The sequence below is a fragment of the Podarcis bocagei genome (genome assembly GCF_964188305.1).
Source record: "Podarcis bocagei genome assembly, chromosome: 6".
NCBI classification, from domain to species: domain Eukaryota; kingdom Metazoa; phylum Chordata; class Lepidosauria; order Squamata; family Lacertidae; genus Podarcis; species Podarcis bocagei.
The window spans coordinates 74,114,875-74,142,308 of NC_138130.1; the positions used below are offsets into that span (position 1 = coordinate 74,114,875).

The 27,434-nt window shown below is 44.1% G+C and overlaps 1 protein-coding gene across 6 annotated transcripts in view; it reads left to right on the top strand.

The window, feature by feature from the left end:
- The window catches only part of COL8A1 (collagen type VIII alpha 1 chain), a 95,343-nt gene that overhangs the window by 10,693 nt on the left and 57,216 nt on the right, over positions 1-27,434 (top strand). The window contains exons 1-3 of one of the 6 annotated variants that reach the window (XM_081198981.1): positions 11,080-11,094; positions 12,032-12,120; positions 22,880-22,972. The exons of 2 other annotated variants lie outside the window; for them this stretch is intronic. The gene's annotated coding sequence lies outside the window, so the exon portion shown is untranslated. Of the gene's footprint in view, positions 1-11,079; positions 11,095-12,031; positions 12,121-22,879; positions 22,973-27,434 lie in introns of those variants that run through there. 3 more of the 6 variants (XM_081198978.1, XM_081198979.1, XM_081198980.1) reach the window with 3 other exon arrangements.

Below are 27,434 nucleotides of genomic sequence, written 5' to 3' on the forward strand. Positions count from 1 at the left end.
AGAGTTGCTGCTGTTGCCAGGGCAGTGGCAACATAAAATAAAGGGCACGGAAGGGGAAGAGAAAACCTGAGGGGAAGAAAGAAGAAGCAGCCTTGCAGCTACTAGTGCTAATAAGGAGCGTTGACACCGAGAAGCTGTTGGAGAATTTCTTCTCCCCTGGAGAAATTTGATGAAATGATGCCTGCAGTTTCTCTGCCCACTGTTGAGGGTGTAGAGTTCTGAGAAACCATTTGTGCACAGCTATTGGATGCAGTTTTCCAGCATTTCTATGGGATATAAAAAATGTCTGATATTTTTATATACAGTATGTTGAAAGCTGCCCAGAGTGGCTAGGAAAACCCAGTCAGATCAGCGGGATATAAATAATAAAATTACTATCATTATTATTATAGAATAAGACATCCCTATTTTCATCAGATAAATCTTTGGGGGGTATGTGATTGGGGAGATATCTGTGGAGTTTTGAGCATCCTGACTGGGGTCTTTGATGGGACTCTCTGAAGATATACAAGTCCTAAATAATCATGCAAGGGATATACCCACAATGTGCTTAAAAATGGATTCCATGTTTAGGAGTCAGCAAAACGGCAAAGAGGTGAAAGAAGCTTCCTTTAACACAGGAGTGGGCAACCCTTTTCATAGGGTTGCCATATTCTGGGGATCGAAAACCCGGACATGCCCCACTACCACCACCATCGGGGCACATCCAGAATTCGCGACAGCTCTCCTCTTCACTCCTTACAGAGAGGGGAAATGAGTGGAAAGGGGCCAGGAACTGCACTTTTGGCCCCACCCCAAGAGTATGTGGTCCTCCCACCCCAGCCCTGGGCCTGCTGTCCATGTGTTAGCATGGCTGTGTGTCTGGGGAAGGAGAGAGGCTTTGCTATTTTAGTACAGTGGTACAGTACTTAATTCGTTCTGGAAGTCCGTTCTTAACCTGAAACTGTTCTTAACCTGAAGCACAATTTCTGTTCTCATCCTGAAGCAAAGTTCTTAACCTGAAGCACTATTTCTGGGTTAGCGGAGTCTGTAACCTGAAGCGTATGTAACCTGAGGTACCACTATTGACCTGCAGGCTTCGCCAGAACACAGATCATGCAGAGTTCCAGTATCTAGGGAAGCCTCCGTGCAAAGGATGGCCTTCAGGTGGCTATGCTAAAGCGTGGGTGGCAGGCTGGGGTGGCAGGACTGGGGTGGAACTGTATGACCTGTGGGTTTCTTAGCCTCTGTCTTCTCTCCTTCCGTGTTTGCACAAGTAGTATGTGAAGTGGGATACTACTGCGCTACAGAAATGTGTGCATTTCATTTTTTCTAAAATTCAGGGGACCATGCAGTCCCAGCTGTCTATGGCAATGAGCACAATGCACGCTCTCTCTTTCTCTGTGTGTGGCTTTGATTGCCCCCTAAATCTTAAGTCTCCCTGAGGAATTTTAAGCTTTAATGTTAAGACTCGGCTTGCCAAATGCAACACTTTTATATTATGGATTCCCTACCCCACTCCCCAAAATCTCAGCCCAGCAGCGTTCATAAGGGAGGAAGCCAAATTAGACGGACATAAACTGTTTCTTTCTTTTTTCTTTTTACAAGCAAATTTAACTAAGGAGAATTGGCCCGGTCCTACTTTGTGCTAAATTTAATTCAGCTCCACTTTAGAACAGTTAAGCCAGCACCTTCCACTGGCATCCACTTCTTATAAAGCACATTCTTTGAAAGAGGAAAGAAATAACTCTCTGCTCATTTCCACTTGGCCAGCAGATGAAATGTGCCATAGTAGCAGTCACATTGTTTGCTGCAGAAAATGCTAATTTGGACTTTAGGAAGAAAGTCCCTCATGTTTTAGTTGTTCCAGAAATGCCATTACTTGTCAATGTGCGCTGGAAGTGAAGAACAAGGCAATGTTGAAAAGTGAGCTTTCCAAAACAGTCCAGGCCAAAGCTGATTCTTTGGTTTTTCATAAGTAATAAATCATATCTTTAGCTTCAAAGGGGACACGGCCACAACCCCAAACCGAAAGACTTGGGATCATCAAAGAGCTCTGTGCTCTCCATTAAACAGCTTTGTCCAGCCCTGCTGAGAAGCATACAAGAAAACATTTATTTTTTTTTTACATATGGAATGGATTCTCTAAGGAGATGCTTACCATGGTCAAAAATATTGTGAAGTTTCCCAGTCCCTTCCCCGTGTGAGTCTTGGTTGGCCTGTGTGGCATGCTGCCAACCCACCACAGCTGTCAATCAGGTGAAACAAGAGTGGAGCCTTCTCAGCACTAAACAAAAATAATACAGCTCAGTGCTTGGGAAGAGTACAGTTGCAAGGATGCGATATAGTAATAATAATAAATTATAATAATAATTATTTATACCCCACCCTTCCCAGTTCAGAAAACCGGGCTCATGGCGGATAACAACAAATTTAAAACACTTAATTGATGCAACAAAAACAGCATAAAATGCAGTATAAAACATGAATAACCATAAATTCAAAATTCAAAAATCAATTTAGGGGGGAAATCCATCCAATAAACATTAGATGATCACCAGGGCTAGCTGGCTAAATTAGTCCTATTTGTGCCAGGGAGGAGATCAGGGGAGAATTAGCTGTGGGATCCCAGAGCGGGTAATCTTAATAAAAAGGGGAGGGGGAGGGAAGGAAGGAGAATAAAATGATGAGTTGGGGTCAGAGGCAGGCTGGATAGGGGTTCCTATGTCAAAATTTGAATATTTTGCCATGCTTTGTGGAAAATGGCCAATTTTTCAACATGGATGACTGCTTAAAGCCTGATGCCTGCATCATGCAGAAAAAGCTAACTGTGAAGTCAGATGTGGTTGCACATGTGTCCATGGGGACTCCTGGCTGTGCACAGAGGCTCCAATTTGTGAGGGAGTTTGTGGGGGCAGACTGATGACATGCATGCAACACCAGGAGGAGCCGGGGGTGGAGTCAAATGCTACAGCAGCATGGCTTCAATGGCTGGCAGCTCCTGCTGCTGCCGCTGCTGCCACCAGCCAGGAACTGCCACATGGCGCACAATTCCCTGCTTGCTTCCTGCCTCCTTCCCCTGTGTGGCAGGAGAAGGAGGAGGAGGAGCCGGCTGTTGAAGCCACACCATGCTTGGCTCCACGCTTGGTGTCCTCTGCCCCATGATTTCTTCAGACATTGAGGCACCCAGCGTCTCCTCAAAAAATTTGGAGGGGCCCCAAAGAGCTCAGCCTCTAAGAGAGGTCACCACTGAATGTGCAGAACCATAATATGGCTCTTCTCCCATGGCAAATGTTTTTGAAGCTGAATGCTAAAGTTGTAAGCTCACCTATGTAGGTAAAAGACTTGGTGGACCTCAGTGGGATGGTTTAACTTGCATAAGGTTAGGCTATCAATTGACACAACTAATCACAGTTAGAACAGGCCACAGTTCCCTGCATTTGGACACCACAAGGAGAAAAGCTGGTAGGAGATGGATTGATGGTGTGAGCCTAAGCCTCATGCAGACTCAATGCTAAAACCATGGTTTAGACCGCAAACCATGCTTCAGCATTAAGTCTGAACTATGCTTATAAATAGGGACGCGGGTGGCACTGTGGGTTAAACCACAGAGCCTAGGACTTGCTGATCAGAAGGTTGGCGGTTCGAATCCTCGCGACGGAGTGAGCTCCCGTTGCTCGGTCCCTGCTCCTGCCAACCTAGCAGTTCGAAAGCACGTCAAAGTGCAAGTAGATAAATAGGTACCGCTCTGGCGGGAAGGTAAACGGCGTTTCCATGCGCTGCTCTGGTTTGCCAGAAGCGGCTTAGTCATGCTGGCCACATGACCCGGAAGCTGTACGCTGGCTCCCTCGGCCAATAAAGCGAGATGAGCGCCGCAACCCCAGAGTCAGCCACGACTGGACCTAATGGTCAGGGGTCCCTTTACCTTTATGCTTATAAATGATTGCAGATCAGTGTGTTAAGTTGGATTTGGTTTTGACCACGAGTGACCTGCATTGTCTTTCAACCATTCCTCATACGACTCAGCTTCCAGACCCCAAGCCATCCTGGTTGTCCTCCTCTGCTTATGCTCTAGTTTGTCATTCTCTTTGAAATATGGTGCTCAGAACCAGACACAGCACACCAGTGTGATATGACCAGTGCAGAAGAAAGCAACAAAACTACTGTTATCTGGACACTATGCTCCTCTTAGCTCTTTCTAAGATTGCATTTGCTTTCTTAGTTGCAATATCACACTGCTGACTCATGCTCTCTAGGACACATGGAACCATTTCATGTTTACTGCTGCCAAGTCAGGTCTTCCCCAGACTACACTTGTTCCTTTGGGGCTCTTTGTGCCTAAATGCAGGACTTAACATTGATTTCTGTTGAATTGTTGTTTTCGGCATGGGTCTCGCCTGTCAATATCGTTTTGAGTTGTGATTCTGTCTTCTGCGGCTTTTAACTATCCCTCCAGCCCTGTGATGTGTTATCTGCAATGTGTGGAGAGTGAGTGTGTGTGATTTATGTCACATCTGTTTTGAAGAGGGCTTATATGTTCCTGCAAAAAGTAGCATGGCGTAAAGGGAATGGGGGACAAATGGCTCATTAATCCTGGACTTAGTCATTGATCTGGCAGCTGCATAATGACCGCTCCCCGCTTAAAATGGGGGGCGCCCTTTGCGTGGACGCGTGCAGCCCCTAGATCTGGAGCGGCTCCAACAGCATAGGCTTGGCTTTGCCTTCCCTCAGGTGGGATACCTGGAGGTCTCCACCTACCTCAGTCAGTTGTCCAATCCCACCTGGGGGAAGCGTTGCCAAGGAGACCAGGCCAGGTAGGGGAGGGATTACCTGCCCACACAATAGAGGGAGGATCTTACCTAGGAATCCACACTTGGCTCCAGAGCTTCTCCCACCCTACCCACCCTCAGTTAAGGTCTTATTTTGCAGGTTAACTTTTCTTCACAGGTTTTGCAGGTTAACTTTTCTTCACAGGTATGCGGGCGCTGCTACGTTAAGGTCGCTGTTAAAGGGCCGGAAAGGAATTTCCCTGCATTGGCAGGTTTCGCCTTTCCCGTAGCAAAACGTCACAACTTTGGCGGTATCAGGCCTTGGGCGGAATCCTTTTGTCCATCTTCCTCTTGCGGCGGCGATACCAGGGTTCCCCGTTAAAGGGGTTTTCTGAAGGGAGGCTTTGGCCGTACACCGAAAGGTCGTCATTGCTCCCTCCTGCGGCGGCGGCGTTACAGGGGCGGCCATCTCTGCTTGAACATATGTTCTCCAGAGCCGGCCCATCCCCCCCACACACACTGGATAACCCTGATGCTCCCTAGGTCCCCGGCTGGGGACCGGGGAGGGAGAACGCCCAATGCCTGAGCCAAGGTCTACCCACATTTGAAATTTAATAAAGTTGTGGCCAATTTAATCCCATAGCACGTTGTCTTGAGTCGTTATTCACATGACGGGGGGACCGTGCAGGATCTGGGGACTCCGCCTGTCCACGCAAAGCAAGGTTGACCTCTCTTCTGTTCTCCATTGCCATCATATCTGCGGTGTTTCCCCATTCTACCTGGTAGGTATTGTTCGAAATCAATTTTCCATTTGTTTCATATTTGTTTCTTGGTTTTAATATATGTCTGGAAAAGTTGCTGTTCATTATAGAAGGGATAGGCAGTTGGACATTTATCTGGGGGACTTAATAAACCATTTAAAAGGACAGTTGGTGATGATGGAAGAGAGCAAAACAAAACCCAGCCAACAGGGTGGGAAAGAAAACCACACAAAGTTTTAGAAAGCTTTCTTGGCATGCAAGGGTGTATACACAAGTTTTGCTTGTAATTTAATAGCAGTTGAAGAACTAGCTGAGGAATAGACCGAAATGATGCTAATGTAACTGTTAGATCTACCCGCAAGCACAGCTAAAGCACATCCCATCACACAGTCTCTTTTTAGTAAACGGCCTTGGAGATTTCTAATGCAGAAAGACTGGAAATCTAAATCTAAATAATTGTATGACCTTTTGTTACTTTTGATTACTTCTTTTGTAATTGTAGGTTTTTAATTTGTTTTTAATGTTTTAAATTGTTGGGACCCTAGGGTGAAGGGCAGGTAATTCACAAAAATAATTAATAGTATTAGTGGCTAGCTGCTTTCTGTTCATCAACATCAGCATCAAATCACTAGTTTCATTAGAGCATGGGATGAATATGCCAACTTCTTTCCATGCCTTTTCTCAAGGCCAAACCATGGGCAACCATTAACAGAAAGCAACTACAGTGGTGCCTCGCAAGACGAAATTAATTCGTTCCGCAAGTCTCTTCGTCTTGCGGTTTTTTCGTCTTGCGATGCACGGTTTCCCATAGGAATGCATTGAAAATCAATTAATGCGTTCCTAGGGAAACCGCCTTCAGACCAGGTCCGGGGACAGTCTGTCCCCGGACCTCTTCTGAAGGCTGGGGGGGGGACAAGGGCTTTTCTTCCCACCCCCAGCATTTTAAAAAACCCTGGGACAGCGGAGGACTTCTCCGCTGTGCGGGGCTATCTTAAAATGCTGGCGGGCGGCATTTTAAAATCGCCCCGGACAGCGGAGGACTTCTCTTTTTCGTCTAGCGGGTTTTCCGTCTTGCGAGGCGTTCGTCTTGCGGGGCACCACTGTATTATCCTCACTGTCAGAATCTTGCTCCTGCTTCCTATCTTACAAGCAGAAGTGTGGTTGTAGCCATTCTGTGGTGTTCCCACACTGCTCCTGCCTCCACCCATGCGGTTGTCATGCGTCTGATGAAGTGGGCTTTTGCTCATGAAAGCTCATACCACAATATATTTGTTAGTCATTAGGGGGCCACAGAATTCTGTTTCTTGCTGCAACAGGTTATTACAGCTACCTGTCTGCTGTTTGTGAGGTGATTTCAGCAGTTTGGCTAGGGTTACAGATGTGTATTAACACTGCAGAACATTTATTTTAAAAAGTTATTAAATGTTGTAAAATGCATTTTTAATAACCAAAATCTGTTTTACAGTGGTACATTGGGTTACATATGCTTCAGGTTACAGACTCCGCTAACCCAGAAATAGTACCTCGGGTTAAGAACTTTGCTTCAGGATGAGAACAGAAATCATGCTCCGGTGGTGCGGTGGCAGTGGGAGGCCCTATTGGTGTTTCAGGTTAAGAACAGTTTCAGGTTAAGAACGGACCTCCGGAACGAATTAAGTACATAACCAGAGGTACCACTGTATTAAAGACATTTAATTATACACTATCATAATGTAGTCAGATTTTTGTTTACTGACATTGTAGACACACTATACCTTTAATGCACATTCAAAGCACCTTTCTCTCCTAAAAGAATTCTGGGCACTGTAGTTTGTTAAAAGCTGCTGGGCATTGTAACTCTATGAGAAGCAAACTACCATGGCCAGTGTTCTTTAAGGGAACAAACATGTTTTGAATATGCCCTGAGCCCGGCTTCGGCTGGGGAGGGCGGGATATAAATAAAATTTATTATTATTATTATTATTATTATTATTATTATTATTATTATTATTATTATTATTCGGAATGGTGTGTACATGGACCTTTAGTACACAGTACCCTTCCCCTCACCAAAATTCAAAAATTCAAGAAGCATTATCTTGTAGCCAATAGACTAGGTTGTGGCGTGTGTTTGGTTACGGTGTTTGTGTGGCACCGACACCAGTTTCTTTAGTTTGCCATTGTGCCTAGAGGCCCCAAAAGGTTGGCCACCTCTGGCCAAGAAAAAATTTAAATTAATATTGGGGTTTTAAATGAAGCCACAGTATTTGCAGTTAGTCACTTTCCTGTGGTTTGCAGCTGAGGCAAACAACTTGATTCATTGGTCAAGCTACTCATGAAACAGTTATTCATGGGCGGGGAGGGGATGTGGTAGATTTTTTTGAAAACTGACAAGGATGACTGGATTATGTTCTCCCTGATAAGATGAAGACCATTACATCACATTAGTCTCTTTGTTCAGAAATGGGTGCAGAGGGATGTTGAGATGTGCACCCAAAATCTGTAGTCCAGATATGACGGTACAGTCGCTTCGCTTGATGATGCCTGATGAATGCTTCAGGAAATTTGCCCCTGTGTGTGTGAAGCTGAGCTCTTTGGAGAATTCCAGCTTCAGCCTCTTGGCGAAAAACACTGGAAAACTGTACCAGCTCCAGAAACATAAACCAGATCAGTTAATTCCTAGCCTGGTGTCTTAACCACAAGTCTATACTTGTTCCTTAAAAATAAGTGGAAAGGCTAGGCATGGGCAAAATGCAAAGTGTCACAGAAATGCAGATATCTGAGTCAGCGAAGAAAAAGGCCAGATGCCTCTAGGTAAGCCAGACACATTGGCAAAGAGTGTTAAGTTGTTCTTAGCTCTACCTGTTCCTTTTTGTAGCCAGTCTCCTGGCAAATTATATCCATACAGACAGTGCTTTTTTCATGGGGGATGCATACCTCTAAACATTTTGTGAATCTTCGTACTTTTGTCCATTTACTGTACAGTGGAATCTCAGGTTACATATGCTTCAGGTTACATACGCTTCAGGTTAAAGACTCCTCTAACCCAGAAATAGTGCTTCAGGTTAAGAACTTTGCTTCAGGATGAGAACAGAAATCGTGTTTCGGCAGCGCGGCAGCAGCAGGAGGCCCCATTAGCTAAAGTGGTGCTTCAGGTTAAGAACAGTTTCAGGTTAAGTACAGACCTCCAGAACGAATTAAGTACTTAACCTGAGGTACCACTTTAGCTAATGGGGCCTCCTGCTGCTGCCGCCGCGCCGCCGGAGCACGATTTCTGTTATTATCCTGAAGCAAAGTTCTTAACCTGAAGCACTATTTCTGGGTTAGCGGAGTCTGTAACTTGAAGCATATATAACCTGAAGTGTATGTAACCCGAGGTACCACTGTATTTATTTTTTCCCAATTTGAACTATAAAATGGTGACTTTCTTGAATCAAAATGAGAGTACCCCTAAACATTTTTTTTAAAGAAGCACTGCATACAGATATGCCTTTCCACAATTTCCACCACAAGGAAATGGTCGGCAGGAATGGCCTAAATCTTGGGACATGTTTTGCAAACTTTTTCATCCCTTGCAAAAGTGTGGATGCTTGGCTCCTGCCCTGACCCCCACATTCACCTTGAGGACGCTGGACTTCAGTCTGAATTGCTCCTTACCTTCAGTCCGAATTGGCATGTGACATGGACACATAGCCAAATCTGATTAGCTGCAGAACTATGATCTCATTATGTTTTATTACGTACTCCTGCTTTGGCAAGGATCACTCTGGGAAAGGAGCAGCTGAGGGTGGGGAGGAGTTGGGGGCTCTGGAGCAACAGCAGAGGGGGAAGCGGTTTTTGCAAACAACAGCAGCAATAAGAATAACAACCTGCAAAGTTCCCCCACCTAACCTGGAAAATGTATGTTGGCCAGTGTGTGGCACAGCCTTAGTACAGTATTGAGCTCTTTCTTTTGAGGAGACTTGGGTTTAAATCCCTGCTCAGCCACAGAGTTCAGGGCAGTCACAGGCTTATTGTGAGAATAAAATGGATGGGCGGAGAACTGGGTGGAGCGCCCTCAGCTGCTTCGAAGAAGAACGGAATTAAAGATGTAGTAACTAAATAGCCCATGCACCCTCAACTCGGGAACCGCTCTTGTGTAATTTCTGGAAAAGTTATGGAGTTAATACTTTGGAAAGTTGCTTGTATGTTTCCTATCCAGTTGGACACATCTTAAAAATGTCATAATCAAATTTTTCATGATGATTCCTGGGATCAAGGAGCAGTTTTCCGTCTGTGTTTGGCTACCAATGGACTCCATTTTGAATCACGATGGTGGACTGAAACTTTAAGAATTGCACTGATTTTGCTGTTGTTTTGTAGAATTCCAAGCCATGGCGGCTCTGAAGCTGCTAGTGTGCTATACTCCTAGAATGAGATGAGGTGATATCCATGCATTTCTATCTGGATTTTTGCAGTGCATAATCGCTCTGCAGGCCTTCTGTTTGAATTACAGAGGCAAGTGGAAATGCATGGGGAGAAACTACTGCTGCTGCCTTTCCTAGCCATTGCATAATTGGTGTTACACACATAGGGTTTCCAACACAGGGATGGTAAGCTTGGTTAACCAGGGTTCTCTTTTCCACTTTGGAAGCTCTATGTCTTGGGTATGGCATCCCATTTCAGAACAACGCAGATTGTTTGCTGGCCATTACTGAGTTGGCAGGACTTCCCTTGCCCATTCCTACTTGCTCCTTCATGCATTCAGACTGCACTGCTCAAAAGGGCTATATTCTAATGCTAATCTGTTTTGACATGGCTCCTTGAATCTGAGCATCTTAAGATCCTCAAATTCCACAATAAATTCTGCAAGCAGTAAATCTAAGATTTTTATTAGAATATTTATGCATATTACAGCCTACTTAATCCTTCTGCTTCTGCATGCAGCATGTTCCATTGCCTTGTGATGGATTGAAAAAGAAAGCTTCATATGGATTGGAATGGCACTCTTGGGGCCAAACAAAGGGGAAACAATGAAGCTGATTGGCGGTAGAATCAGGGCAGGCATTCTAGCTATGTTCCAATTGAATTCCATTTCACACATTATTAACTTCTGGAATTCAACACCACAAGATGTGGCAATGGGCACTGGCTTAGATGGCTTTTCAAGGGAAGGTTGCCATTGATAAGACCTATTAGCTACGGAGCCACCTGGCTTGGAGGCAATATGCCTCTGACTTTCAATCACAGCGAGAGGGAAGGGCTGTTGCCTTCATGGCCTACCTGTGGCCTTCATGGAAGCATCTCACTGGGAAACAGGATCCAGTAGTAGATAGGTAGCCGTGTTGGTCTGCCATAGTCAAAATAAAAAAAATTCCTTCCAGTAGCACCTTAAAGACCAACTAAGTTAGTTCTTGGTATGAGCTTTCGTGTGCATGCACACTTCTGAAGAAGTGTGCATGCACACGAGAGCTCATACCAAGAACTAACTTAGTTGGTCTTTAAGGTGCTACTGGAAGGAATTTTTTTTATTTTGGGAAACAGGATGTTAAACTAGAAGAATTGGTAATTCAGCAGGGCTATTGTGCTCTTAAAGTACTGATGCCTGAGGTGGGTGCCAGGAGCAGGTCAGTAATATCTCACACAATGAAGCTAACTCTTTTTAGTCAAAGGAACAAATAGCTCAGGAGGCTAGGCCTAGTGAGCATAGCAACTCTTCCCAATAGATCTTGCCCCAATGAAGCAGTTGTGAGGACTGAGACTCCTTCACTTTCACAAGCAGTTGTGACTCCTTCACCCTCACAAGCAGTTGAGACTCCTCAAGACTCCTCAAGCAGTTGAGACTCCTTCACCCTCACAAGCAGTTGTGAGGACTGAGCAACCTGAGACTCCTTCACCTTCTCTCTCTTTGCTCCGCCTTCTTATGGGAGTCTGGGTGTGGGGAGAGAACTAGTTGCTGCAGGGGGGAGAGACCCCTGGCTTCTTCATTAGCCTCTTGGCCCCTCTCATCTTCAGTTTCTGCTTCTGATTCTGATTCTGGACTGCTCTCTGCCACAGCCTTTTCCTGCTCACTAAACCCTGTTGCCTCTTCAGCTTCCGACACCACCTTGTCCCAGCCTGTTCCCTCCTCTCTCTCTGCCACTCATTGTGGTCCCACCACCAATCCCCTGGCTCTGAGCCTTCTTCCCTTGGGGGTTCCCTAGCTGGTGCCTCTTACTACTCCTTTGCATCCAACCAGTCCATAACAACTGATGTGCCCCTTTCAAACTCCAGTTTCTAATCAGGGGTGGATGAATATGCTAGTTTGGATTGTCTCGGTTTATCCTTTTTCCAGTCTTAAATTCACAATTTGCAGCTTTTTAAATGAAAGGGAAAAAATCTCATGAAAAATTGCCAGCATTTTAGCAAAAATTTCTCCTAGTCAGCACATTTTTCTATGCAATTTCTCCTACTTTTTTTTACAAAGCAATCCCCATATAGAATGCCTTTTTGTATGTTATTTCCACTAATATATGCATTTTAACGCAGTTTAATATAGGCACTTTTTGTACATATTGCTTGTAGGAGAACAGGATTGGAAAATTTGGAGAAGTGCCAGTTTCGAAGGGCAGCTGTGTTTCAGTTTGCATGTTGTCTTGGAAAGTGCTAATTTTGTAAGTTTGCCTTTACAATTGCTCCTCTATCTCTAGTTCTAATTCTCATTCTGAACAACATGCAGATGATGGGTTGATCCCTTTTGAAATAGTTTTCTGTCCATGGTGTTCAAAGTGTTACTTTATATACTAGCCTCTTTTTTATTATTTATTTTTATTTATATACCGCCCTATATCCGCAGGTCTCAGGGCGGTTCACAGAATAAAATCATAATATAAAACCACAAAATACATAATCAAAATAAAAACAACAACCCAATAACCCTCCCCCAAGACATTTTAAAAGGGCATAGGACATCAGTCAAATCAACCAAAGGTCTGGTTAAAAAGGAACGTTTTTGCCTGGCGCCTAAAGCTGTATAATGAAGGAACCTGGCGAACTTCCTTGGGGAGAGCATTCCACAGACAGGGAGCCACTGCAGAAAAGGCCTGTTCTCGTGTTGCCACCCTCCAGATCTTTTGTGGAGGAGACACATCTTGCAAAGATACAAAGTAGGGCCTCAGAAGATGATCTGGACTGATTGTGCTACTACTGAGGCTGTTCTGGGAGTCCATCCAATGGATTATGCCTGCAAGATGGAGAGTCTTATGTATTCAGTGGTCTGTGTTTGCCTGAGCTTGAGTCTGGACTAAGGATTCTGAGCCCCTGTGTTCTGATTTGATACATGATATCCAATCACATCAGATCATTTCAGGATTGGGGCCTCTGCCATTAGCCCTTAAACTCTGAGTCATGATTCGCAGCTTGGGAGTTTAGACAGCCAATCCCATTGCGAGTAGGAGTGGCCCAGGCCTTCAGAAATGTATATAAGCAGTTGCTTTGCCCCTGTTGTCTAGTTCTGTTAGTTTAATAAAGGTTTTTGCCGTTATCACTGTGTCTTGCCTTGTGGGAACCCTTTCATTTCTCTTCTCAGCATCCAGACTTGATGTGCCATGGTGACCTAGTTGCTGTTCATTTTACTGGTGCATAAATCATTTAAATTGTGATGTAATCACAGCTGAGTAATTTGTGTGTTTACAAATCAGCGATGTTAACAGGGGAGCTCGCTGGCTAATTGATGGATGGAGACTGAGCCGAGACTTTGTACAAGCCCACAGTTCAGCTGTGCCTTGTCTCATCGCAGCTTTGGACAGCTAAACTTGTTCCGTGATATTGTGATGAATAATAAAATCAAAGAAGAAAGACGGGTGCCTGCGCCAGGACAATTTTGCACGGTATCTAGAAACTGGAGGGAGTTTGTTCACTTCCTTGTCACATATTTACAAAACATGGGAAGCATTAACATGAAGGCGGTGGAGCTGCTTTAATGAGCAGCAAGCATTAAGGGGAAGGACTGTAACGCAGTGAGACAACAAGTGCTTTGTATGCAGAAGGTTCCCAGATTCATTCCCCAGCAACTCCAAGTAGGCATGAGAAAGTTTTCTGGCTGAATTGCTGGAAAGCTGGCTGCCAGTTAGTACTGGTAATACTGACCAGCTGGACCCTTGGTCTAACCCAGGCTGTTCCCTGCATTCCTATGTCCCTGGGTCACTGTCACTGCCTTTCATTTTAAAACTCCTGGAAAAAAGAGGCAGCTGAAGGAATTTCACTCTAGACCAGAAGCTTTTAAACACTGGTGTTAGTTTTAGTATTTATATCCCACCCTTCTCTCAAGTTGTGTTTCAAGGATTATTTATTATTCTTATTATCTTTATATCCTGCCTTTTTCGTCGGCGGGACTCAAAGTGGCTTACAAATTAAAACAAGAATTATAGAAAACGTAGGAAAAATAATTTAAAAACAACCAAACATCAGTAGAATTAACTGTCTGTCTGTAGTAGATAGGTAGCCGTGTTGGTCTGCCATAGTCAAAATAAAAAAATTCCTTCCAGTAGCACCTTAAAGACCAACTAAGTTAGTTCTTGGTATGAGCTTTCGTGTGCATGCACACTTCTTCAGATACGTATCTGAAAGAAGTGTGCATACGTATCTGAAGAAGTGTGCATGCACACGAAAGCTCATACCAAGAACTAACTTAGTTGGTCTTTAAGGTGCTACTGGAAGGAATTTTTTTATTCTGTCTGTCTGTCTGTGTCTCTAATTTGTTTACAATATACACATAATTACAATAAACCTTTTAAAAACAACATTATAAAGTACAAAGCAATAAAAGCAAACTGTTCAAAAGCAATCATCAAAATGCACCAGAACACATTTAGAATGAGCAGTTAAAATACAGTCCACCCTGACAGCAGCTCCGTGATCAGCACTGCCTGTGCCTTCGTCGCCAAAGGCCTGCCTGAACAGGATGCTCTTAGCCTGTCAGGAGAAGAATAAAAAAAGGAGGAGATATTCTGCCTTGGGAGCACTTCCCACATCAACTTGTGTGCCCAGGAAACCCAACATATCTGCCATGCGGTGGCAGAAGCAGTGGGGCAGGCAAAACCTCTTGCACTCCTGCCACTGACCCACTTCTTGTATGACCCACCTCCTGGGTAGACCAGCCCCGTAGGCAGTGCAGGGGGCTACAGCATAGCTGTCAACTTTCAGATTTGAAAATAAGGGATCAGCAGCCTTGAAAATAAGGGATCAGCAGCCTCACCTGTCCTGGGGACAGTCTACGGGATATCTAACAATCCGGGATAGCAGCGGGGAACGGCGCTGGAATAAGGGAATTTCCTGCAAAAAAAGGGAAGGTTGACAGCTATGGGCTACAGGGAGAAAAAGGAACAAGGGAATGTTGCTTTTGCCACCTACCCACCCACATCTTGCACTTCAGTTTGCAAAAGCACCGGAATTTGTGAACTTCTGTGAAGAACTGCTTTTGCAAAGGGAAGGGCTACTTTGGATCCAACCACAGCATTATTTTGCTTCTTTCCCTCGTTAGATTTGACTTGTCAGCTTGAGGTATATAAGCAAATGATAAACACCAGCAGCCCAGATTTGAAAACGTAATGTTGGATCTTTCTTAATCCAGACAAATGCATTTGCTTCCCATTGCTTCTTGACAAGTAAAATCTCCACCCGCCCCTCCCTTCTTCTTCCCGATCCACCCAGCCACAGGGCAATTACATAGGCTCATGTCTTTGTCCAAGTCTCTCGTAGAAAATTCATTCTTTCATAACAAGAAGTAGTTAAGCTTTGAACTTTCTATTTTTTTGGAAAAGCAAGAATGGAAAAAATGTTTTCATGGGAGAAGAGTGTGCATTTTGGATCTGTCAACTGCTTTTCGCTTATTTCGGGCGGGGGAGGGGGACCCAACTAGAGTATTAGCTGCAATCCAGTCTGGTGTCTGATAAGCCGCACACACTAACTTTGGATTAAGCAGATGAAATACTACTACTTTCATTCTTCTCCAACACTCATTCATATTGTAGAATAGTTTCTCAGAGTTTTGGTCCGTTATAACAAGCACATAACTGCTGCAGAAATGCAACAGGTAAACAACAACAACAATGTTTACACCCTACCCATATGACTGGGTTTCCCCAGCCACTCTGGGCAGCTTACAGTGCATAAAAAGGCATATCTGTTTTATGAACTTGCATTGATTTTATACTGGCTTGTCCATTTTAACTTTCCCCAAAGAATACTGGGAACTAGTTCGGGGAAGCTGCTGGGAACTCTGTTAAGGATTGTTAATCTCCTCATAAGGGACGCGGGTGGCACTGTGGGTTAAACCACAGAGCCTAGGACTTGCCGATCAGAAGGTCGGTGGTTCGAATCCCTGCGACGGGGTGAGCTCCCGTTGCTTGGTCCCAGCTCCTGCCAACCTAGCAGTTCGAAAGCACATCAAAGTGCAAGTAGATAAATAGGTACCGCTCCAGCGGGAAGGTAAACAGCGTTTCCGTGCACTGCTCTGGTTCGCCAGAAGTGGCTTAGTCATGCTGGCCACATGACCCGGAAGCTGTACGCCGGCTCCCTTGGCCAATATAGCGAGATGAGCGCCGCAACCTCAGAGTCAGTCACGACTGGACCTAATGGTCAGGGGTCCTTTACCTTTAATCTCATCATAGACTTCCAAGTCCCCAGAATAGAGGGAATACTTATTCACCAGTTTGCCTCTGTGGTATAGATATGACAAATGAAATAATCTGGCACCCTTTGACAGAAGTTGCAGGATATAGAAAGCAAGGAATGTGTCCAGGGAATATTGAACTGTGGAGATTTGAGGGGTTTGTGCAAAAATTTTATGAAATAAATAACATTTAAAATGTCAAGATAATGGTCACAACCACCGTAAAGCAATTATTCATAACCCAAAAGAGCACATTCTGTTTTCCTGTGCTGCCTTCATATTAATTTTATTCCTGCATTGCAGGCGGTTGGACTAGATGACTCTTGGGGTCCCATCCAACTCCACAATTCTAATATCAAGACTTTACCCAAGCCTCCTGCCACCAACATATCCCAAATATCTGAATAATATTTGGCTAAAAGGGAATGTTGGCAGTAGGATAAAAACCTTCCTATACCCAGGATTCACATTTGTCTGAACATTATCCAGATTGAATAACCATTGGGACTGTGCTCTTATATGACCAATACATTACAGCAGGAATGAGGAACTTCAGGCTCAAGGCCTAACCATGCCCTTCATTTCTCTATCTGGCTTTTAGGACTTTCCCCAGGCCACACTCCACATTGGCCCTGCTCCACACCTTTCTGCTCAAGTGCTCTTGACCAGCTGGAATGTGTCCTTAAACTGTACTAATGCTTCTTGCTTGGTTTGCTGGATAGGGTGGAGAGGTGTGCGTATAGAAACCTCAGACTTTCACGTGACTGGAGTGTGGTCTATTCTGCAAAGGTAAGAGCCACATACAGTGGTACCTCGGGTTAAGAACTTAATTCGTTCCGGAGGTCCGTTCTTAACCTGAAACTGTTCTTAACCTGAGGTACCACTTTAGCTAATGGGGACTCGTGCTGCCACTGCCGCATGATTTCTGTTCTCATCCTGAAGCAAAGTTCTTAACCCGAGGTACTATTTCTGAGTTAGTGGAGTCTGTAACCTGAAGTGTCTGTAACCTGAAGCGTCTGTAACCTGAGGTACCACTGTGTATAATAATAAGAAGAAGAAGAGGAAGAGGAGGAGGAGGAGGAGGAGGAGTTTGGATTTGATATCCCGCTTTATCACTACCCTAAGGAGTCTCAAAGCAGCTAACAATCTCCTTTCCCTTCCTCCCCCACAACAAACACTCTGTGAGGTGAGTGGGGCTGAGAGACTTCAGAGAAGTGTGACTGGCCCAAGGTCACCAAGCAGCTGCATGTGGAGGAGTGGGGAATCGAACCCGGTTCACCAGATTACAAGTCCACCACTCTGAACCACTACATAATAATAATTTATTATTTATACCCTGCCCATCTGGCTGGGTTTCCCCAGCCCCTCTGGGTGGCTTCCAACCGAATATTAAAAACAATACCGCATCAGACATTAAAAACTTCCCTAAACAGGGCCACCTTCAGTTGTCTTTTTGAAGTAAAATAGTTGCTTATTGCCTTGACATCTGCTGGGAGGGCGTTCCACAGGGCAGGCACCACTATCAAGAAGGTCCTCTAACTGGTTGCCTGTAACCTCGCTTCTCACAACAAGGGAACTGCCAGAAGGCCCTTGGCGCTGGACCTCAGTGTCTGGGCTGGATGATGAGGGTGGAGACGCTCCTTCAGGTATACAGGACCAAAGCCATTTAGGGCTTTAAAGGTCAGCACCAATGCTTGGAATTGTGCTTGCACATCCATTGTTCTGCACACTTTTGGCTCTGGCCCCACTCACTTCTGGCATGTGGCCCCAAGAATGTTTCCTACAAAGGACTGTGGCCCTCAGGAGCCCCCACCAAAGCATTAGAGTTTCTTAGTGCACAGAGGCATTTTTGCCAGCTTCTTCAGAATTGCAGGACTTCCTGTCCCAGGAGATCTGTTAAAGAACAGTAGATGGCCATTTTTTGTTAGAGTTTCACAGACTCATAGATAAATGATGATAGAATCAGAATCATAGAATCATAGAGTTGGAAGGGACCCCAATGCTCATATAGTCCAGCCCCCTGCAATGCAGGAATCCCATCTACAGCATCCATGACAGGTCGCCATCCAACCTATGCTTAAAAACTTCCAATGAAGGAGAGTCCACCACCTCCCAAGGGAGTCAACTCTGCAGTCAAACAGCTCTTACTGTCAGAAAATTATTCCTGTTGTTAGTTGGAATATCCTTTCTTGAAACTTGAAGCCACTTGTTCAAGTCCTACCCTCCACAGCAGGGGGAAAACCAAGCTTTCTCCATCTTACATGTGTCAGCATTTTAGATACTTAAAGATGGTTATCATACCTCCTCTCATTCTCCTCTTTTCCAAGCTAAACATACCCAGCTCCTTCAACCATTCCTCATAAGGCTTGATTTCCTGACCCTTGATCATCTTGGTTACCCTCCTCTGCACACATTCCAGCTTGTTAATATCCTTCTTAAATTATCTTGATTAATAGCTTAGATGTATCTAGTCTGGAATAGCTGAGCTTTCAGTTCTTCATTTCTGACTCTCCTTGAAGCATACAAACACATACATGCAATATGGATGCACATGCGTGTAGTGATCAAACTGCAGCCTTGATGTGATTTCAGCTACATCCACAAACAGACCTTTTCATGGTCGCGTGTGGCATTTTAGCACTGCGATGGAGAACATGGGCACATCAGTAAAAATAAAGAATTTTGATGCAATTGTACGTCAGTCACATCAGAACTGCATTTTGCAGTCTTTGATTGATGGTGGACACCTGCATTTGCGGCCAGACTGGTGGTGGTGGTGAGATGTCAACAAGTGGTAGGAACTGAGAGCTGATGAAAACTCTGCATGCTTGAGTTCCAGCTTGAATTCCTTATTAAAAGCTCAACCCACAAGGCGTGGAACGCAGGGCAGAGCAAACCCTCTGAGCAGTCACAGAATGGAATGGGGAAGCTGGCTCATCCTGAATCACTTGCCAGTTGAAGACTTGGCATAATCTCTGAGATGGTCTGAAAAACGGTTTTTAAGCAAACATGACTCGTAGGCTTCCCCCTCCTTTTTTATTCTCTTCCAGGGCTTAATAAAATTTCCTTAATTCTCAAACTTTTTCCTGTCTGCTTTACATACCATTCTTTCAACCATGAGGAGATGAATTGGTCCAAAGTCAGCTCTTGGCTCTTCTGTACTTTCCATTCAGAATGTGTCTTGTTACATTCTGTGTTCCTATCTGAATGTTACATTGGAGGCTTTTCTTTCTTCCTGAGCTCAAATGCATGCTATGTTGTGTGGGCAGTAAAAAAGGGGGGAGCACACTGTTCATCTTGACTTTCTCAAACTAGGTTGAATCAAAGGTTTTAAGAGTAATTGAAAACATATTTTTACAACCGTAAAGAGACGGTTAGGCGTGGAAACCATAGAAATATATTCAGAGCCACATTCTTTTCTCAACGTTTATTTCTTAATAAAGTGTAATCTTGCACCTAAGGAACCCTTAAAAAAAAAGTTCATTGTGCTGGATCAGCTGGAGAGCAAAGCCTTGAATGGCACATAATGAAGATTGGTGCAAATTAGATGAAGGGTTCCAATACAGTACGCTAAGCCTTTAATCAAGTGGGACTGGAAATGTTTAGAACCTTCTGACACACATTAGATGCCTTGTATGCGTCTACACAGGTGGTATCAATCTTTAAAAAGCCCAAAAAACCAGGACTTCCAGTTTTAGGAGCAAGCAAAAAAAATAAACACACATGCATGTATTTAGGTGCCTATACTGAATATGGCCAAAGCTCATTTTTTCCATTAGTCAAGGGGACACTCAAAACAGCTGGATTTTTCAAAACATGAATTAATTGCTATTTTCATTCAGTTAGACTGAAATGGAGCTGGTGAAGGGGTCAGTAACGATTCTGGGAGGGGTGTGCCCTGCAGTTGCCCTGCAACCCTGTGGGTACCAACTGTCTCCTTCAAGGAAGCAACTTCAGTGAAGAGAGTGAGGGAACTGTTGGTTGGGTGCACCTGTGCATAGCTGCAGACATAATGGCCCTGAGGAGGGGAAGTTCAAGTGTGCCTGTGTAACATGCAGTAATAACTCATGTAGATGAGCCAGTGGGGATGTAAAGGATGTACTGAGCAGAGTAAGAACAGGGCAACTTCTAAAATAGCATCCCAGCAGCCATACAGCATGTTCTGGGAGAATGTGGTTTCCCCATGGCAGCGGCACTTCATTGAAGAGACTGTCTGGACTAGGGATGGCTGAGTCACACTATTTTCTGTGCATGTCAATTTCAGACATATTAATTGGCATGCCTCCTCTGTTCCTTTTCTATGGTTTTTTTTTAATTGAACAAAAATGTGTATTTTAATGCATATTTTATCACAAAATGCACATTAACTGCATAATTCATCTCCACTTATTTTATTCCAAAATAGGCAAAACAGACATTTTAAATGCATGTTTGTGTGTTTTTAGCCAAGGCCTGAATTGCAAGACTTGGAGAAATGCAAAATCTGATTGACTGCTATGTTTTGATCAGCCCATTTTTCTGGGATCTGTAAACCAGGTCAGTTCATGTTGCAATTCACAAATCAAATTCCTTGAGTATCCCTACTCTGTGGGCTCCCTGCTTTCATTATAAATCCAGGAGGTTAGGGATAGCACACACGTTAAATAAGGTAATCTATTATACCTGAAAAGAGTTGGGAGGAAGAACTTTGTAGGGAGAGTAACAGGATTGAAATGTGTTGGATGGTTTTCTAAAACTAAAACCCATCCTCCATGGCACTGTTGTATGCCTTCTTTACATTAATTGGTGCAGATCACTTTTGTGGCATCACATATAGGTCAACATTTAAAATAAACACAGAAACCAGGCTAATGTCAAGGTTTCAAAGCCTGTCAAAGCCCACACCCCAACAGGGGTCTGACTGCCAACCCACAGAGCCCAGGCCAGCTACAAGCTTTGATAGGGGCTTTGGTGTATAGCATTAATAGGCTCGCTTCTTGCTGCAGTGCTTGTGTTCTTCCAGCCAGTGGTACTGGGTGATCACCACTTACATTTCCCACAATGCCATTGAGTGACACCGTGTCAACAACACTAAGGAATTTAAATGGTGGCCACTTGGCCACCCAACACTGAACACCATGAGAAATTTGGAGGGAGGGAGCTGCCTAGTGATTCCACATGGTGATGTCAGGTTTAGCCAGAGCCCTTTGGCTTTCCTCTTGTTGCCTAATCACCTGCCATTGCTGAATGTAAGCAGCAAACCATGCCTACCCAAAATACATAATCAAAACATAAACGAGACCAACCCAATAATCTCCCCCTCCTCAACATGTTTTAAAGGAACATTGGATGTCAGTCAGCCAAAGGCCTGGTTAAAGAGGAACATTTTTGCCTGGCGCCCAAATGTGTATAATGAAGGCACCAGCTGAACCTTCCTAGGGAGAGCATTCCACAAATGGGGAGCCACTGCAGAGAAGGCCCATTCTCGTGTTGCTACTCTCCAGACCTCTTATGGAGGAGGCACACGAAGAAGGGCCTTAGAAGATGATCTCAGGGTCTGGGTAGGTTCATATGGAGAGAGGCGGACATTGAGGTATTGCGGTCCTGAGCGCTTGACATCATATGGCTGCACAGGAACAATCACAATCTCAAAGTGAGTCCACAATTGTTCCTTGGCTGTACACTGGCTGTGGGTGGCTCTCTGTGGTTTCAGATGAGGTTTTCCCCTTGGTCCTACCTAGAGATGCTGAGAACTGAAGCTGGGACTGTTTTCATGCAAAGCATGCAGTCCACAGCAGTAGCCACCAGTGTGGTGATATGTGTTTTTATATTGAGCTTCTGCAACTATGTGGTGGCTGATGGGAAGGCAGGCCTAGTCAACTTGGCACAGGTGCTACATGAAGTACCATTGGGCCTCTGTGGACATGTACTGGGTGAACCAGGCCTGACTTCCCAACCCCATATTGTTACATGCCTGGGTCGTCCTCTCTCGGCCACTGATCTGAATACTGAAGCCTGCAGCTTGGGGGCATTTGTATATTGTGCAGGGAGGTAGTTTCTATCCTGAAAATAGGAAGTTGATTCAAAGCCAGGCTCACGCTTTCCTCAGTCACTTTAACTCCGCACAAGGTTCACAGAAATTTAATCCAGGAGGAATATACAATCTGAAGACGGGATGTTTCTTTTCAAAAGTAACAGAGTGTATCCACAGAGCCGGCACTTGTGCTGTGACTCTGCTGGCTAGTCCTCTGGCATTATAGAACATTATAATTAACACCAGGTGACTTGGCGGAGTTTGATGAACAGCAAGACATTGGGAGGGGGGCTCCTGTACAGCCACCTGTAAATCATCAGAACTTTTCCCTTAATGAACTTAATTAAGGCTGTGATAGAGAAATTCTATCTCTTTTCATTCTCATCAGTGGTGATGGAAAGGCTGAATGTGTGTGTGTGTGTGTGTTGGTTTTAAAAAAATAAGGTGCTGGTACTCATATCTTTATAAAAGTGCCATAGGTGCCAGAACATCTTAGCTGTCATGTGTGTGTGCGGGGGGGGGGAGAGATGAGGATTCTCCATACGTACCATCACAGAAAAGCCACATACATATATGAAAATGAGATATCGGCCCACACCAGAAGAGTTTCCTGTCTCCAGTTATTCAGAGTTAGAAACTGGCAGTTTGGACATCATGAGATGGCCTTGGAAATTTCCAAAAGATTGCTTTTGTTTTCTGGGACTTGAGAATAAATACACAACCCTCTTGTTTTCCTTTGAAACCATAGGGACTGGAAACAAAAACAAGCCACATGAAAAGAATGGAGCTAATCTGCTGAGGATTCAGAGGAGATTCTTTAGGAAGGTTCTTGAGAATCTGTGTGAGTTCATTCTCCTCATTCTTACTCCAAAGAGCTCCGGGTACCATGCCCCCCTTCCCCTGTTTTATTCTTACAGCAACCTGTGAAGTAGATTAGACTGAGAGGGACAGCGACCGCTCCACGGTCCTCCGAGGAGCTTCATGGCTGGTTAGTTATTTGAATCTGGATCTTCCTTATCCTTATTCAACTCACTCACACTTTCCCCTGCCTCTTCTCTGCCCTGAGAAGTGATGTAATGGCTTTGCTCATATCCAGCTCTTAATATAATCAACTTGCAGAGCTATTGAGACATGACATTTGCAAACTGTCTTGTTCCTACTTTTAAGGATCAGAGCAGAAGTCCAGCAGACTAAACTATCAAATTATTGTGATGAGACAGTCTAATTTCTTGAATAAGACATAGTAGAAATAAGTAATGACAACAACAATTTGCTATTATTAATTGAAGCTTTCCAAAGAACTTGGGTTTCTTTATACTTCTATTGAAAACTATATGCCAAGTAGGCTTTGCTTTTTGAATATAATAAAATTACTGTCACTATTCCATTTCTCATGACAAATGATCTTTATAACAGAGACCGAGAGGGCTGTGTTTATTTTATTATATTCTATTTATATCCCATCTTTCTTCCATCATGGAATCCAAAGTGGCATGTGTGTAGTTCCCAGGAACAGGAACATGGGACGCTGCCTTATATTAGGCCATCTAGCTTAGTATTGTCTACACTGACTGGCAGTGGTACTCCATGGTTTCAGGCAGCCCTACCAGGAGGCGCTAGAGATTGGATCCTAGGACCTTCTGCATTCAAAACAGATGTCCTACTACTCAGTTATGACCTTTCTTACTTTGCAATAATGTATTGATAATGTGTGGTCTGAGAGAACTATTAAAAATTTTGGAGATTTAGTCAGAAGCATCCTTCTTTAAAATACCGTAAATTTCGCTCCAAAACACGCACTTTTTTGCTCCGAGAAAGTAAGGGAAAATGCCTGTGCGTGTTAAGGAGTGAATGCACGGATCAGAGCCATGGCTGCCGTCAGTCAGGCAAAGCGGGAGCCACTTACACGCTCTACGAGGCTCTCACTTTGCTTTCTTTAAAGCGACTGGAGCCAGGAAGGAGGGAGGGAAGGAGAGCCATAGCAGCAAAGCCGGCAGCAGCCGCTTACACGGGAGGAGGGAGAGACGCTAGCAAAGGTCTGCGCGCTCTCTAAACAGAGCAATGAGGCTGCAGAGAGACGGCAGGAAAGATAAAATTTAAGCAACCAGCAGCAAAATAAAACCAACCTCGAGCTGAGCCACGCAGTGAAAACCAGGAAGTAAAAAAAAGGGCTGGGGAGGGCATGAGGGAGAGGGGAAAACTTCGCAAATCCCCCGCGTCTCAGCTGATCGGCTGGGATGGAGCAGCTTGTTTTCAGGCAGGATAGATTTGAGCAATGTCTGGGTCCTAGTGCCCCTACCGCTTTTTTGTGCTCCATTCTATGGCGAATCCCCTGGATTCCAAGTCCTCCTCACTTGCTCAAATCTATTCCGCCTCAAAACAAGGAGCGGAAGGAAAAGGCTGCAAACTGTTAAATGGAAAAAAAAACCGAGGCACAGGGCAAATACCTTAAGTATACCTTTAAAGCAACAGTGCTCTTTCCCTCCCTCCTCCCCGCGGAAAAGCTCCTTGTCCCTTGAGTTCTTTTCCTTCCCTCCCCACTTAAAACGTGGTTACAAAGCACGGATCCACATGGATCCTCAGGATTTTTGCATTGGGCTACCCCAAACTCACTGTCAGATCACATGTCTGTGGCCACAGCATGAACCATAAAAATCATACATCCACTGTTTCATTTAGAATATTTTTTCCTCGTTTTCCTCCTCTAAAAACTACATGCGTGTTATGGTCAGATGCGTGTTATAGAGTGAAAAATACGGTACATGTTTTTACAATGCCCTACACTTACTCAGTTTGGGGGGAAAGTATTTATGGATTACATAAATATGACTCTGCAGAAAAATATTAAGTTTTTATAGGAAAGTATTCTTTTGAGCTACATACCTACTATGTGGAATGTGACATCTGGACAACGTAAATGGGTATTTCATGCCCCTTTTATGACCAAAATACTGATACTGATGCACTGGAAAGATGAGTGTACAGGTCCATTTAATCAGTGGATTAAAGATATGACTACGTTGCAAATTATGAATGGACTGCTTATAGATGTAGACTTTGCATGGACAAGTATAGTGTTATCTGGAACGCATTTATAAAAAAATATAGTAGGTTTCTTATATATGGATAATAATACTTGTACATTAGATAAATATATAGGGAATTGTAATAGTTAACTTTTATAATGATACACCTTTTTAAATTATGTTCAATTAAAGTGTTCCTTAATTTAAAAAATAATAATAACATGTTAGTCCTCCCAACTTTAGACTGGAGAACTGTGTGTGCTAGGACTGAAATGAAAGATCAATAAAAGATTTTTATGGTGATAGTGGGGAAGTGAAAATGGACCACTGAACATGTTCTGGAGGCAGCGACTTCAGGGAACATGGTTAGTCTTAGCAGTGGTGGTCTTCCTTAAGACTGTGGCAGCAGCAAAGCTTTCAGATTTTTACTTCTCAGAATGGCCCCAAACAGCATTGTTCCAGGGAAAATGGTAGGTGGGCTGCAGAGCGTACCACAGATACCCCTCCCCCAATTTCTCCACCCCACAAAAAAATAAATACCCCCTCTTTAATGTATGGGCTGCAGAATTTGGGCTATTTGTAGTATGCGTGTGTGCACACACACACACACACACACACACACACACACACTCCCAACCCTTGTGTCCCCTTGTTAGTTTGTCAAACCAAAGTTTCCTGTGAGGTTCAGACCAGGAAACTGTGATTAGAGTGATCCACTCAAATACAGGTTGTGTACCAGAATCAAGCTGTGGTTTGTAATCCTGGTTCAGAGAGTTTACTCAAATGACAATTTGTCGATTTGGACAATACTGAAAAGCTGTGCTTTGACAAGCTAGGATGTGTTCTTTTAAACCAGGTTCACAAGGAGAGGAAGGAGCATGCATGCATAGGATTTGCTTGGTTTTCCAAACCATAGCTTGGAGGGTTAGAGAACACAATGTCAGAATGGAGCCAGTAAACTTTACCAAATAGATCAGTCTCATTTCTTTCTGTCGACAAATCCATTTGTGAGTTTGATTTCCCCCCTCACCTTTTCAGGGTTTACTTCTCATGCATTTACCTCTGCCCCCCCCCTTTTAAGAAATCACAAATAAAAATGTTATGCCTATACAATAAGGCCGAGAAGTCCGAAAAGGGTTCTAATCTTACTGTAATTAGTTTTTATTGAAAAGGCCTGCTTCTTTTTGTAGCTGAAAGCTTCCAGCTCCTGCTTTCAAATCCACCCTTGGTATAGAATATCAAATTTTTGGTCTCATTGTTCATGTTCTTGGTTTGGCATGGAAGCATACAGTGAGAGGATTTGGAGATGTCCCTGGAAAAATTTTACCTTCCCCCTTTCAGCCAGAACCAAAGATCCAGCTCTACTGCTTTCAGAGTCTCAAAATTCCTACAGTTGACCTTGTCACTGAGTAGACAGGCCGGAACTTCCTGTGCCTACTTTCCTCCCAGACAGGTGATTTCCCTCTGATAGTGCTCATCATCTGTTCAGGAGGAGTCACCCTTGAGTGCAGAAGTGGATTGCTGTGCTTCAACAGTGCTGAATGGGGGTCACCGAGGCCATGGACTTCTTTCCTAAAATGAGATTGGAACTCAAGACACCTTTCATGCCACAGCTCACCAAACCACTGAGTCATTGCATCAGCAGAAAATATGCAGACTCCCATTTTTTTGGAACTGCCCACAGATCATTTCAGCAGTCTCACTACTCAGAGGTTTATAACACAGCATGTGCACACATATTAATAATTTCCCTACTTTCCCTCTTCCTTCCATCTTCAAAGAGCAAGCACTGCATGACCAGATGTTTTTTTTAAGACATCCAGAACCTCCACACTTGACCCTCATTTGTCTAGTTAAAAAGAGATAATTGCTCTGAGAAAATAAGGATGATCATAGAATCATAGAATAGAATCATAGAATCATAGAGTTGGAAGAGACCACAAGGGCCATCGAGTCCAACCCCCTGCCAAGCAGGAAACACCATCAGAGCACTCCTGACATATGGTTGTCAAGCCTCTGCTTAAAGACCTCCAAAGAAGGAGACTCCACCACACTCCTTGGCAGCAAATTCCACTGTCGAACAGCTCTTACTGTCAGGAAGTTCTTCCTAATGTTTAGGTGGAATCTTCTTTCTTGTAGTTTGGATCCATTGCTCCGTGTCCGCTTCTCTGGAGCAGCAGAAAACAACTTTTCTCCCTCCTCTATGTGACATCATTTTATTTTATTCATTTCATTCAACCAAAAATAAACACAAGGCATGTTAAGGCTCATTATCCT